Below are 16,313 nucleotides of genomic sequence, written 5' to 3' on the forward strand. Positions count from 1 at the left end.
GATTTGTGGAAGGTGGATTTGGATAGGTTTTTTTTGAATGGGCGGTGAGATGCGCAGATGCGGCAACTGGCTGGACGAGAGATAATGGGTAGGGGCAATAGTTGACAAGCCTTTGATGTACATAGAGGTGAGTGTAGTTATGGCAGTTATAGGGCAGGACAGATTGCAACGTAGGTGTGGTTGAAGGGAGTAGGTAGGGTCCGTGCTGTGTTGTGAGGTAATGGAGGAGATGTGGTATAGGAAGGATGAAGTCAAGTGAAGGAGGTGATGGGTAAGAGTTGGGCTAGGTGAGCGATATGACATGTTGACCTTTTGGACTCATATAGCTAGACTTGAGTGATCGATCATTTGAAATGCCTGCCTTGCTCTTCAGATAGACAATCATTTAGCAAAGTTTGTTTTGTGTGATCTGAAAACTGATTGGGCCATGTATAGTAGGTCACTATCTTAAGCTTGTGCTTGTGCAGTTGGATTTACATGTGCACATATACCAGACTGACACCCACTCGTATTAAGATGGTGGCAATATTTATTTTGAGCTAGAACATTCTTATTAAAACCTAGGAAAATGATACATAATGAGGATGTTCAATAACTTCCCTAGCCATGTCCAATCAACCCTCGTGAATGCCACTTGGTGGAACAAACAACTCAGTGGTGCACACTGCTTTGCAGGCCTGACCGACCACAAACAAACAGCACTTGCTCTGGCCAAGAAGGTCCCGGGGTAGGTATAAAACCCTTTACTATATACCATAGACAATGTTAGTTAAATACCATCTCCTCTTCGCTGCAGAATGTACCGGAATCTGGCTCAGTAAAAGGGGAAGCTTCACACACACTTGCTACACATTTCTCTCTTGCTAAATTGACCACATCTATTAAAGTTAGCCTTTCTCTTCCCTTGATACTTATGGTAGACACTTCTCTATATAACTAAATTAATAATCATAACTTTATGTGTACTTAACATTTTTATTTTTTTTCACAGACCATACAAACATTGAGAATAATACACCTAAAAACACCTTAGAACATACTCTGCACCACATGGAAGAAACAATGAACATGCTAATTGAAAATTTCAATATTTTGAAACATTTTGTGGAGGACCACATAAAAGAAAAAATTCAATATCATTGTCCCACATGTACCTGTTCCCCCTCTCCATGTCCCAGTCAACTGTCCCCAAACCTTCCCTACCAAGAAAATTGTTACGATGAGACTTCCATCCCTTTATCTCCTCCCATCCATCCTCTCCAAACCCCTAATTCCCCTGTGTTTGTGTCAGTTTCTGCTTCCCCCTCTCTTTCATAAATTTTATATCTGTATATAATTTTTAAAAAAATTACATGTGTTTTAATTCAGTCCTTTGTGTCTTATTTTTTTTTAAAAGGGAGTTAAGATGTCTGCGGACAGAACGGGTGTCCGGGATGTTTGTAATTAACCAAAATGGGGGTGTCCTAAGGAAACTATATCTGTCCTTACTGTCCGCAGTCAAGTTGAAACTGTTCTAAGAACACGCTCGGTGTCCAGAATGTCCGTAATTAATCAAAATGGGGGTGTCCTAAGGACACTATGCTTGTCCGTAATGTCCGCAGTCAAGTTGAAACTGTTCTAAGAACATGCGCGGAGTCCGGTTTGTCCGTAATTAACCAAAATGGAGGTGTCCTAAGGAAACTATATCCGTCCGTACTGTCCGCAGTCAAGTTGAAACTGTTCTAAGAACATGCTTGGTGTATAGAATGTCCGTAATTAACCAAAATAGGGGTGTCCTAAGGACACTATGCTTGTCCGTAATGTCCGCAGTCAAGTTGAAACTGTTCTAAGAACACGCTCGGTGTCCAGAATGTCCATAATTAATCAAAATGGGGGTGTCCTAAGGACACTATGCTTGTCCCTAATGTCCGCAGTCAAGTCAAAACTGTTCTAAGTACATGCGCGGAGTCCGGTTTGTCCGTAATTAACCAAAATGGAGGTGTCCTAAGGAAACTATATCCGTCCGTACTGTCCGCAGTCAAGTTGAAACTGTTCTAAGAACATGCGCGGTGTCCGGGTTGTCCGTAATTAACCAAAATGGAGGTGTCCTTAGGACACTATGCCTGTCCGTAATGTCTGCAGTCAAGTTGAAACTGTTCTAAGAACATGCTCAGTGTCTGGAATGTCCATAATTAACCAAAATGGGGGTGTCCTAAGGACACTATGCCTGTCCGTAATGTCCGCAGTCAAGTCGAAACTGTTCTAAGAACATGCGCGGTGTCCGGGTTGTCCGTAATTAACCAAAATGGAGGTGTCCTAAGGACACTATTCCTGTCCGTACTGCCTGTAGAACATCTACGCACATGCGCACCACACCCATAAATCACATTGCGCTTGTCCGTAACTGTTCCTCTCACTTGTGTCGCACTTTTAATTAGTTTCAGGACCCGAACACTGTCCGTAGAACACCCACGTGCATGCGCACAGCCGTTCCCGTACATTTGGTGTCCTTCGGACACCCGTTCCCTTTGCGGACGTGTTCGCAACGTCATCATGTGACCGCACGCACGCTGAGCGTGTGTCCTGAATTGCGGACACTGTCCGGGTCCCCGAACATTTTAAAAGAACCTTTTCAGGCAATCCACAATATTTTATAATAAAAAATCACCATAGCACATGTCCCAGACAATGACCCTGACTTTCTACATACTTTTTGGAACTTTCTGATCCTTTTTGGGGTGTTCGATCTGTCCGCGGACCTGCACCCCTATAAAAGGCCACACCCCAGAGCTCATCCTCATTGTGCTTCTGGCTATCTGACAGCACACTTTCTACTTTGCATTGCAATCTTCCAGATTTCGCTGCCTTTGCTGAAACCTGATGGCATCCATGGCTGCTGTTCTTCCATCAGGTGCTACATCTGGATCAGCACGACTCCCACCGCATATACCACCACCACCTCCCCAAGAGCCTGAAGAGGGGAATAGGTGTGAGGATGTAGAGGAGGATGAAGAGGATGAAGAGGATGAGGTAGTGGAAGTCCCTACTACCAGCACTCGCTGTGTGTCTTGGGTGTGGCAGTTATTTACCATTCATGGTGACGTACCCAAGGCGCGTGCGAACAAGGTCATCTGCAACCAGTGCAAAAGGGTGCTGAGTCGCAGGAGGCCTGGTTCGTACAGCTTTGGTACGACATCTATGAAGCGACACCTAAGGTCGTTCCACGGTGGGGCCGTTCACAAGGTTGTACATTGTGATCAACGTAGTAGGTTGAGTTCCTCTACTACATCCTCTGTTTCTGCTCCTCTCACCACAAGAGACACTCCTGTGTGAGAGCACATCCCTCCAGCTGCCTAACAGGCCATTCACGTTGCTGATGACCCTTACCTTTCGAGGGTCACAGTTTTGTGTATGTACTGTGATGCAGGACTCTGCAGGGGGGAGAGACTTTGAAGTGCTTTTGAGACTGCGGTCTCGGACTTCAAGAAGACCCGCTACCTACCTAAGTAAGGCACACCCTACATCTTCCTCTCTCCACCTGCCTGTTCTTATCCCTGTGGTTGGTGTCCCTTCCTTACCCTCCTTTCCCCTCCTCTCCTAGTGTGTTGTGTATAAAAAACAAAAAAAATATAAAACAACAAAAATCCCCCAAAAATAGGCTCTTTTCAGAGCCGCCTTTCACAGTCTAAAAATAGAAGTGACAAATAAATGGGGCAGAGCCCTGTGTATTTTTAGAATTCCCCAGACAGTTCGCGAACATCTAAGATTTTGGTGTGCTGCCCTATCAAAACCATTGCACTTTCTCTGGTAGGAAATGGTGGCTCTGAAAACAGCCTTTTGGTGGTGTTTCTTTGTGTTTCAAAAACTTGAAATAGTCAACATCTAGTGCAAAATGGATGGCTGTAATTCCACAAAAGGTTGCAATGCATTTTGTACATTTCTCAGAAAAATCTGATTACCAGCAAAAGTAATATGAACTCCATCTCTGCGAAAAATGTATGTACTATGAAACATAATATTTTCATTGTGGAAAGAGGACATGCCAACATCTCTTAGAAAGGCACAAACAGCCTTATTAACATTCCTCCTTGCTTTCTCCATTTGTGGACCAAATGATGAAAAACGCAGCCACATTTGTCTCTGCGCAATACGAGAAAAAATTACTTGGGAATTCGGAAACATGTCCATGACCTTCCCAAGTCCTTCTTTCATCGCAAATTGCAAAGAAATTCCTGACACATGTCCTAAACTGTTCCCTCCACAATGAATTATAATTATGTCTGGATGAAGCTCTGTCTCCAAAGAAGCTCAGAGAGGTACCAAGACCAACCACTTCATTCCACGCACTCCATGCCAGTGCACTTCCACATAAGGGAATCCAAGATCTGCAGCTACTCCACAGCGTTCTGCATGCACCTCCAACCAATGTATCCATGAGTCTCCCAAAATTCAGATAATCAGTTTTCTGAAACACACAGCCATAGCTAACTGTTCTTCTCTCAGGAAAAATACTTTCTGACAAACTCTCTCCTTACACAACACACCCACTAAACTTTACTGACCAAACACTTGCTCTGCTCATACTCATTTGCATGCCTCTCCAACCCAGAATCCCTGTATGTAATATGCGATGTCCGCAGACTACCGCCATGTCCGCGGACATATCGAAAAATCTGAGCAGGGTGAATGTAAATTTAAATAGTATGGCCCATTTCCCCTTTGAGGTTGGCTCTGAAAAGAGACGTTTTTTTTTGCAGATGCTTGACAAACACCTGTTATTTTGTATTTTTCTTTCTTTACTTTACTCCTAAAATATTCACATAACCTTCTCCAAAGCAACCCTTACATTCCAAAACAGAATGGCATTTCCCAAAAAAGATAAGGAAATACGATCTTCTTCAAAATTAAAAGCATTACTGGAATCAATGTTCTCATTATTACAGAAGAACATACCAGCTCTAAGCATGAAAGCACACATGTCTCGGTTGATTGCACACCTAGCAATGTTTTGCTGAGGACAAAAAACATAACTATTGTCCCATATTGCCCTAGGTACTAATTCAGAAAGCATTACTTTGCAATTTGGAAGGATGTTCATTACTGCTTGAACCAAGTGTTCAAAATCTGCCAACAAAGTAGGAGCACTGACATAGCCCAAATGGAAAACTCCATAATGCAAAACTACCACATGGGGACTGTTCATCCTGCCCATATCTTCACAAACTTGTAGAATTCGCTGTACATTGCAATCAGGCACAGTTCTCCACACCACCTCCACTCCTTTAACATCAAAATTATTTCCCACATGTCTGCATTGAGCATACTGCTGTACACCATGCACAAACCTCTGCCATCTTCACTACACTCACTCTCTTTCAACACAAATCCACAACCTCAACATCTGATTGGCTGATCCCTACAGTTCCCTTTTCATGCTGGATTTGCTGGAAAACCCCGGATGTGGCACGCCCTGCCCGCGGACAGCTGCTGTGTCCGCGCACAGCGTAACTCTTGGACAGCCCTTCTACCCATTCCACTTCACTCTCTCTGCCATTTCCTCATTGGATACTGCTAAGCAGTCACACAACCATCCACCAATCACATCCAAGACCTCTACATCTAACTCCATCATCAGAGTTCAGCAATTCAAAAGTACTGTTGATCTCTCTGAGTACCAGTCTCATATCATTGGAAAGCACCTACTACAAAAAGTACTCTACAAGTCTCTAAGATTTCTACTTCCAGCTGCATGCATATCCACATGCATGAATACAAACTACAGGTATGCATATTATCTGCACAATACATGTACAACTCTTATAAATTTATATAAACAGAGTAACTGCCACTTAACCTGTATAACCTATAAAATGAACTTATTGTAATGTTTCCATCTGCTATAATCAACTGACACTTCCAAATCTGTCTGCTATCTATTTTTTTTTACACACACACCTATCTAAAAAATTATAATATTGGAAGATGGAAGAAATAACAATATAAATGTGGAAACACACTTAGTAGTGTATCATAAAATTACACACAGCCAGTAAAATGTCATGCATCTTCATACACTCACACACATATACACTATCATTGAAATGCTCCCAGCTGTAATAACACCACTACCTGTAAATCACATCCTTCTACTTTATTACCCACACATTCACAAATACATATATGCCATGCTTTTCTATACAGTGTCTGCCATTTACTTTATAAAAATTGCAAAATAAACATATCATTATTTCTTCTTTCTCCTAACATTCTATAACACAGCTTTAAAAAACCAAGTGAATTTCATACACTTAATATTCTATGCATTTGCAAAGCATGTTGAACTAACATAATATAGATAAAATATAAAGGCTGCACATAGTCAAATGAAACTGCATGCATACACTATTTTCAGAAATCAAACAAGAATACTACTACAAAGACATTAAAATTAACCTCTCAATTAACATCACTGCTATAAACACACACAGTTATTAACTTCTTTCTTTTACAATTGCAGTGAAGACCAATCTCCTGGAAAACAGCAGCATCTGAAGTACAAACGCCAACTACAAAGAAACCTGCTCATTCCACAAAAAAAGAATAAATACAATACTACCTTAGTTTCTATGCCTAGTCTTTAAATCTCTCCACAATCTTGCTCCCCCTTACATCTCCTCTCTCCTCTCATTCTGCACTCCCTCCCACTTCCTTCTCTCTGCTGACCACATTCTTCTCCTTCCCCTTGTGCCACATCCTGTTTCTGATCCTTACATCTCCTAGCCCCCCTGCACTGGAACTCATTACCTCTCTCACTCTGCTCTATTTCTACCTTTTCCTCATTCTGTACTTTCCTCACATCTCTCCTTCTCCATTCCCCACCATGAAACCCCTCCTTCCTTTTTGCCCCCTCCCCCCTTGTCTTATCTCCTTAATCATCTCCCTCCCGTCCCCCCTCACCTCCATTCTCACCCTTCATCCCATCCGTTTCCCTACTCCTCCTCTTCCCGACCCCTCCCTCTCTCTCACTTCTACTGCACTACTCTTCCTTCTCCCCTTCAGTTCAATTGCTCTACTTACTCTTTTCTTGGTCTGATTTTCAATTTTATATTTCTTCCACTGTGACTGTTATAATGTTAATTGTTATATGTATCCCTTGGTTGTTAAAATGTGCAGCACTTTGGTGTAAAGCATTATATAAACTAAATAAATACAAATACAAATACAAATATTCTTACTGTTACTCAAACACACTGTGTGGGTGATTCATGTAATGTGTGCACCAAAAAAATGATTTGTGCACCATTCTGCCAACAAATCACCATTTATTAAACAGGGATTAGCACGCAGAATGGCACACAAATCCCTGTTTTTCGGAGCACAAATAACATAACTCAGCCCCTAGAATATTAGTATTACAAAACAAATAATTGTTTTAATTTTATACCATTTGATTTACTATTAGTGCTTATCCTCACCACTAGCTCACTTTCTACTGTCATCTAAACCACAGTATAGTAACACACAAATAGAAGAATAGCATTCCCAACTAATTGTAGCTGTCCAATGCACAATCACACACCACCAGATACATCTTTACCGTCATACTCAGACACTCACGCATACAGCACACATACATTGCACAACAGCCCAACCCATACCTTCTTTTTTTTGTTTCAACAGACCCCACAGAATGCCTACCAGAAAGCAAGTCTGTAGCAAGCAACACAGAAATAAAGCAAATAAAAATAAAAATGTCCAAAATAAGCATCCATCTCTAGCAGAGTTTGTACAACAAGTTCAAACAAAACAGCTAATACAGTCATTTAGCAAAACAAAACAATCTTCCAGTACAGAAACTTTGCCTCCTCAATCAAAATGTAAAAGAAAACAGAAAATGATGAACAAGAATGCAGCTACCCCTACTGCTAAAACTGCTCCTATAAATCTTGATATAGTAGGAAGTAACCATACCAAAAAAAGCATATTAGCAAAAATGTTCTGCCACAGAGTCCTTCAGAATCTTATAAAAACAGGAGACAAATCATGCACAACACTTCAAAACTACCGTAGAAAATGTATCTTAGAAGCTTTGATAGACAGTGCAATATTTCTCAAAAGAAAGTTATTTATTTTAGTGTTAAAAAGAATGAAACCACTAACAAAACAAATTAGTAAATTACATAAAAGGCTTCTCAATAAACGGAATGTCAAAAAAAATAACTTCTTAAATATCTGTGGAGGTGAATGGAGTCACACCACAAGCACAGAACCATATTTTAATGAAGAAACATACAAACAAAATCAAACAAACACAATTCCCATACATAGCAGTGAACGAGGTTATGAAAAACTTAATAATACTATAATGCAACAAGAAATACTGCTTACAAAAATATCCCCAGAAAACTCAATATCAATTCTCCATTTGACTGAACCAGAACGTCCAGTATACAAATGGCATGGACGTCAATGTGTAAAATTGCCAAACAATCTTTCCATTAAGTGATGTGCCTTAATTGCATCAATAAATTGTATTGGACAGCTTAATGATGAAGACTTGTCTTCATGAAATTGATTCTTGGAAAAACCTGAATAAAACTGAAAATGAGTATGAACCATAAAGAAGTATTTACAATCCAGTTTTCTTGTGTATCTAACACAAGGTGCAGCAGCAAATAAGGCAAAACAAAGTGGTATGCCCTGGTTGTGTTAGCCCATTAGCATTGCTCTAATATTACATTACCAATCCCATCTCATTTTAGTTTTGTTATTCGGTTTTATTTAAGAATGTCCTTGGCTCAAGCTCAGGAAAGACTTGTCCTCCTAAGTCAGTTGTCCATTACATTTCATTGAATTTGTTAGGCTGCATTATTGAATAGAGGATGTCACATTAACATACATTTCTTGTGGTCCTCATTTCGGTGTATTACTGTATTGTAGATGCCGAAAAAGGCATACACAAACCAGATTTGTTTAATTAGAAATCAGGCCAAATTGATTGATCGCACGGTTAATGATGACATTAGTTTGAAACTTTTTGTTTTTCAATTTCCATAACAACAATATTTTTAAACCATTTTGGGCACCGTACCATTTGCAATTTTCTTTTTAAAGACATGTTCTGTGTTATTGTGATTTAGTACTTAGGACTCCGCGTTTTTAGAGATGGTTCATTTGTGTATGTATACTTTTGTGTTTGGATTATAATTTTTGGTTTAAATTTGGAGTTTTCAGTGATTCATGAAAACCATTTGCAGATGTTCGAAACGTTTTTTTTTAACTCCCCTTCCTTACTCTTTTTCTGACACAATTATTGGCTTGGCTTTGATAACCCTTTGCTCATAAATAATGACCATTGGAGATCTATGTTTATATAATTTACAGGCAATACTGTTAAATTAGGGAGCAAACAACTTAAGGGATGGAGATGTGCCAGTTAAAATTATCAAAACTATTGATTTTGGATATGAAGTTTAAGTAAAGAACTTCAGAAGGAGCGATTTTTGTTTTGTTTGCAAATAGCCCGAATTCTCATTGTAAGAAAACATACCCATGCTGGCTTTGCCACTATATGCCAATAGTGCCCTGTCGCAAAACACTCAGGTTTGATTTGCCCATTAAGCTAGTGAGGATTTGGTTAGACACATGTCAATTTTGGTTGTAACAATATGTGCCAGTATCTCATCTAAGAACACTCTCATGATCACTTTTCTGATATAGCCAGTAGTAACACTGAACGAAAACAATATATCCTGATATTGGAACACACTGATTTTAATTTGGTCATCTAGCCAGTAATACCATGAAAGACAACTTGTACATACTGGTTGTGTAAGTACCTGTGACTATGTCCTTTTAACATCAGCCCCATGTTCACTTTGTCCATATTGACAGTCATTCCATAATAAGAAAATAGTGTTAATTATAATATGTGTCAGTATTCCCATGTACAACAACTCACATATTCACTTTACCCATATAGTCATTAATGTAACAAAACATGCCCATGCTAACTCTCCTAAAATATGCCAGTATTTCCATGTAAGAATACCCTCATGTTTCTTTAGCCAGTAATATAGTTGTAAGAAAAAAATCCATGCTGGCTGCCACACATACACAATCTCACTCTCCGATACCCACACATCTCAGAAATGTACAAACGTTCACAGTCACCATCACCAGATCATCTTTCGCACTCCCACCACACAACACGCATGCTAACACACGTACACAAGCGCACACCTATCACTAATCTCTCACACTCAGACACTCTTTCGTTTGAATTTTAAATACACACTCACACAAACACATACACATGTGCATTACATTCAAAACACGGAATCACACGCTCGTTGCTTTCGGTTTAATCGAGGAGGTGGCAGAGTTGGTGACTGGCTCTGAGCCTCTCCTCAGCTCTCTGGCTAAGCGAAGGTGGCCCAGCCAAGGACTCCTTGCCACACATCTGGACTGCCACAACCTTCTAAATTCCTGACGGGCATCCAAGGGGCAGCAGGTCTGACCCAAAGAAAGGCCAGTCTATTTGTTGACTGTTCGTCAGTCATGCGGTCTGGGAAACCACATCTACTGACACACAGCCTACCCTTATTTGCCCCTCCGCCCTCCCCCAATCCTCCAAACAAACACAATCAGCCATATTCTCCCTGAAACACTGTGTTTCACTACAGAGACAAAGGAATGAGCAACGAGACTGCTCTAAAAAAAGAGAAAGATGCCTGCTACCCTCCCTCACACCTGACATTTTTTTTTATATTAAAAAAATCTGTAAGGGTTTAGTCACAGATTTATATAACAAAAACTCACACATAAAACATATCAGCTTTCAATTCCTGAAATGCACCATGAGAGATATAAACCCACGTATTTTCTGCTTTGCCATGCTTCTCTACACCGAGCTTCAAAAATAAATTTAAAATACTGGACAGGTTTCGTCCAAACCAATCTAAAAAAAACTATTCTCATGCTTTACCCCACCCTACACAAAATGGACTTACCTCTATTTAGAGGTTTGGTCTATAGGTGTCAGTAAAAATTGCATATTTTACAATATGAGAAAACTAATGACAACATTCAAAGAAACACTTATTTTGGCTCTGTATACTTTTTGAACCATTTAACAGATTGATGGATTTGCACAGCGTTTCATTTATTTTGCTACCTGGCAGACAGACCGTATTGGAAAGGTTTCATGCTGATTTGTCCAAGGGGTCAGAAGTAATTAACCATAGAAAATGAGGACGCCAGTGAATCAGAAATGTACCTTAATTGTATTCACATTTAGCTATGGTTAGAGAGAGAGAGAAAGAGTGAGCATAACAAAGAGGGAGAGAGAATGAGAGAGCATGGCTGTAGCCAGATTAATTTTATATGCATTTTTCCTGCAGTTTCGGCAGCTAAAATGTTGCAACGTAAAACACAGTTTCCGTTATGATAGACAGTGGACGTGAACTCTATAACGGTGAGTGATGTTCTGCTGCAGAACACATAGCCTTTTTCCTCTGCTTCCAGGATGTGACCAAAGCAGCTTCAGTGCCTGCAGAGGAAGCACCTGTCTAATGAGGGCATGTCGGCTGTTTTTGGTGAACTGGAATGGCACCTCCATTGATTTCAGGTTGTTTTTCTTAACAAAACGGAAACCTTTTTAGTTTGATAAAGTCGATAGAAGTGACAATAATGAGCTGTTTACTTGAGACAGCGAGTTTGAGAGACAGCTTGTGGTCTGCTGGTGTGCAAACGTATGCCAACTGGCAAGCGCGCCATCTCCGTAGGGAGGGAGCTATGCGGGGAAGATTGAGAGCGAAGGGAAAGTGTGCATGAGGATGAATGCGCGAGAATGAATCTGTCTGTGGGGTAGACGTTGTGGATTTGAGGAGGTTTGTTTTCAAGGTAGTCAAGGGAAAGTTATAGGAAAGAGGAAAAGAGGAAAAAGAAAGGGAGCAATAACATGAGATTAGGACAGCAAAGACAGGCACGAAATAGTGGGATTTAATTGTATTTAGTATATTTAATTGCGAGTTTTTTTTAATGTAGGAAAAGATGGCCGTCTTGGTGCTTTGTGTGTTATTGCATACAATTAGCAGACATTAACTTAGCACAGAGAAGTAGACCTAAATCCCATGAGAGGTCATTTGTGGTAAGATGACATGCTGCTGCTGGACAGATCCATCAGGACATGGTGTCACTGTACTGTGTCTTGGGTAACAGACTGGTATCTCAGTGTGTTGCTGTATTTGTAAACACCCCCATTTATCTGCAAGGGGAACAATAGGGAGATTGGCACCTTAGTGTTGGACTCCCCCGCCCCCAAAGGATAGTCCCATCTTAGTTTTTGTTGTGGTTCACCCAAACCCCACCTCTTTGTTTAGGACAGGCATCATAGGAATAGGGAGGGTCTAAACAAATCTCTTTATGAAGGGAGAGCAAATTCATTTCTTTAGTGTGGAGGCAAGGATTTCAAGAGGGTTGGGGCTGGGGAGCTGAAAGTAACTCCTCCTGCTCTGGATAGTTTTAAAGCGTGGGGCAGCTAGGGTGAGCTGGCGAGAGGAGCGCATTGAGCGACAGTGCATATACACTTCTGCTCGCGCTATGTAAAAAGAGATGCAATTGGGCATAACCGCACACGTGGATAATAGCAGCTACGAAAAATCTGCTGGTAGGGGCTTCAAAGACAGGCAGGTCAGGCCTGCCGGTAGTTCACTGCCCCTAATGGCAGACTTGTAGTGGTCCGGACCGGAAAAGGTGCTGGTAACTTTGTTACCAGCAGTTTATTTCTGGACCGGCAAACATATAATGAGGGCCTAAGTCTCCTCTCTCTCCACTTTTCTATTACCTTGGTTGGCCCGATATGCTCCAGTATGGTCATGGCACCAGCTGTAAGTCTTAATCTCTCCTTTCGTTTTGGACCACCTTTCATGCATAGTTCTTCAACTGTTCCTCTAACCATACATCTTTTGTTTTTCTTTTTGAATCAGCATTCCACCTCCTCTGCTGGCAGGCCTATTGGTAGCTTACTCCTCACTTTTGGTATGATGATAATTTGTTTCATTTAACCCTTGTCATAGGGGGTTGTCTCTCTCTCTCTCACTCTCTCTCTCTCTCTCTCTCTCTGCACATATATATATATATATATATATATATATATATATATATATATATATATATATATATATATATATATATATATATATATATATTTATTTATTTATATTACGGAGGCAGTCGCCACCCTATACTTAAGGTGATTCGGACTCCCTTAAGAACCTCAAAAGAATGAATTGCTAATAACTTTTAGCTCATGCAATAATTTGGGCAAAATCTTAAAGTCAAGTAGGGATGTGCGGGCCCCCAGAGTTTGGTAAAAATGTGTTAAACAATAAAAAAATATTATTAAGAAAATAAGAAGAAAAAAAATAGTGGTCTACTTCCCATTCATTTTCCCATAGGCAAAAAGGGTCGAATAGGGTACAGCGCAAACCACTGGACGGACTTGGAACAGGTCCCAAACAACTTCGGAATGAAGCGTAGACATGAGGCCTTTTTATAGTTTTTGGTTATTCCTTGCAATAGTTTGCCCCCTTCTTCAAAATAGATAGCTATATCTTGGGTAAATTACCAAAACCGGGTGTTTATAGAAATGAAAACACTGCCATCTTTTTTTTGCTCGATGTGAGAGATGGCAGTGGCGATGTGAGAGATGGCAGTGGATATAGCCGAGGGTATCAGAAAATGAAACTCAGGAAAAAAGCCATTTGCAGGTAAAAAAACATGCAAATGCCATCGGTCTAGAGGTGGGAGGAGGTAAGGGGACACCAAGTGAAATCTGGGAATTGGGGGGGTATAGGGACTGAGTTTGCAACACAACACTCTTACCGTAGCCTCGGCTATGGACAGAATATCCAAGAATCACTGACATTTGAAAGCAAACTGCTTCGTAGAAACAGCGTGTGTTGTGAAAATGGGTGAGGACAGGGGAGGTGAGGAGGCCATCATGAGTGTCTGGGGAGCAGGTACAGAGGAGGGGAACACATGGTGATGGCCTGGGGGCAGGGAAGCATTATCTTCTGTTGTTTTTTTTCCAGTAGTCGTGCCTATTATATGACTACAGATAGCCATGAGCATTGGTAGATCTGTACCTGCAGCTATAGATTTTATTTTTATTTTTTAAACACATTTTCACATTTACAGTGACATTGGGGTTGACAAATCACTGGCCATAGTAGGCATATGGGACTCACATACATCCATGCAGAAACTGTGACTGATCATGCCTACCTTCAAAGCGAGGAAGCTGATGGCCCGCATCAGGCCATGTTGCCTAATAAAGGAGCACAAGTTGCAAGACCTCTTACAGCAACATGGCCTGAGGGTGTTGGTCCTTTTCTTGCTTTGAAGCTAAGTAGAGTCAGTCCCAATTACTTCATGGATGGGAGACAGTCCACAGTCCTGGATGTTGTGTGATTTCTTAGTTTTAGAATAACCTGTTGCTATACATATAATATGCCTCAATATGGTTCACAAATGTTCCATGTTCCCAGTGCTCATTGAGACCTCTGAGAGAACATGGTGTTTGCTTTTTGCTGAATTGCATCATGGTATTTGTAGTCTTCTAATGAAGATGATGGAGTAATGCTACAATTGTAAACTTTCTTGCCTAACATAGTTCTAGAAGTATTTATATATTTGAGTGAAACCATGGTTTGTGTAATGTTCAAGTTATTTTTATAAAGCAGAGTATTGTTGAAAACCAGACATGGGGATGAGGAGGGGAAATCATGAGAGAGCAAGTAAGTCATGACTATCTGCCCAGGATGTTGCAAGATCGTTTGCAATCCTGAACACTAGTGCATTTATTTCCCACTGATTGTGGCTGCGTTTCAGGGCACAGGTAAAGAACACATGTCTGTGGACAGTGTAACTTTGTTTCAGATGGTTGACACAACACCTTGTTTTATTTGAGGTTGGCAAGCTTGCTCAAGTATTTGGCTACAAGGAGTTTACTCAGGTTGCCATGTTCCCAGTGCAGACAGTTACCCACAAGACCAGAAGCACTTGTCTTGTATTGGGATTTTGTACTCTTAAGTATAATTTATTTTTTACAATCTGAAAAATGCAAATCATCAATGCTGCCGAAGCCTGTCTAGGGTGGCCATGGGAACCTTGGGAGCGATTGGTCTTGTAACGTGTGCTCCTTTATTAGGCAACATGGCCTGATGGGGCCATCAGCTTCCTCGCTTTGAAGGTAGGCAGGATCAGTGACAGTTTCTGCATGGATGTATGTGAGTCCCATATGCCTACCATGGCCAGTGATTTGTCACCCCCAATGTCACTGTAAATGCGAAAATATGTTTAAAAAATAAAAATAAAATCTATAGCTGCAGGTACAGAACTACCAATACTCATGGCTATCTGTAGTCATATAATAGCCAAGACTACTGGAAAAAACGACAGAAGATAATGCTTCCCTGGCCCCAGGCCTATTTTGGAAAGGAATTCTAAGACTCCCTAATGTGATCCCAATGACAATCAATAGATACAGATTAAGCCTCATAGCCCTGTATGTGAGAGTCATCTGCAAATCCTTGACAATATTTGGCAAACTGAACAACCTTGAGTGCCATCTGCAATTCTATATCATAAGGATGAATGAATGGTTTATTTGACTGGATGCTGAACCAATTGAGAGAAAAATGTGCGGGAATACTGTCCAGACTGGATCTGTCAGTCGACACACTATGCAGAAATCCCCTATTGGTAAAGAGGACATTTTGTTTGTTTTGTCTGTTTGTTTTATTTATTTATATAGTGCTCCAGATCCGGAGGTAAAAGGGCGCTTCGGGAAACGGTGACATGGTACAAAATATGCAGTTTACATTTATACATTTATCCATATATACAGTTTACAGGTAAAAAGCAAAATGAAGTGTAGGCAATATTGTCAGACATGGGAGAGAACAGAAGGACAATGCTAGTATTTATCCAGTAACCATCTAATCTGTTTCCTGAAGGGTTGAAAGTACTCAATAGATTTGATGTTGAGTGGTAGGGTGTTCCAAAGTTGGGAAGCAAGGACCGTGAAGCTGGATCCTACAGCCTTTTTTAAGGTGAATCTGGGCACTGTTAGGCATAAGGTGTTGGAGGATCTAGTAATTCTGGTGGCGGGTTTCAAGGTGAATTTGTTGGTGAGATAAGGTGGAGCTAGATGGTTTAAGGCTTTGTATGTGGGCAGTTAGTTTTAAGGTCATTTTTGTTGTATGGAGAGCCATTTGCACGATATTCTGGTGGTAGAGATGTGCTCTCGCCTGGGGATGTTTAAAGCA

This window comes from Ambystoma mexicanum, chromosome 10, assembly GCF_040938575.1.
Source record: "Ambystoma mexicanum isolate Mex_15411 chromosome 10, UKY_AmexF1_1, whole genome shotgun sequence".
NCBI classification, from domain to species: Eukaryota; Metazoa; Chordata; class Amphibia; order Caudata; family Ambystomatidae; genus Ambystoma; species Ambystoma mexicanum.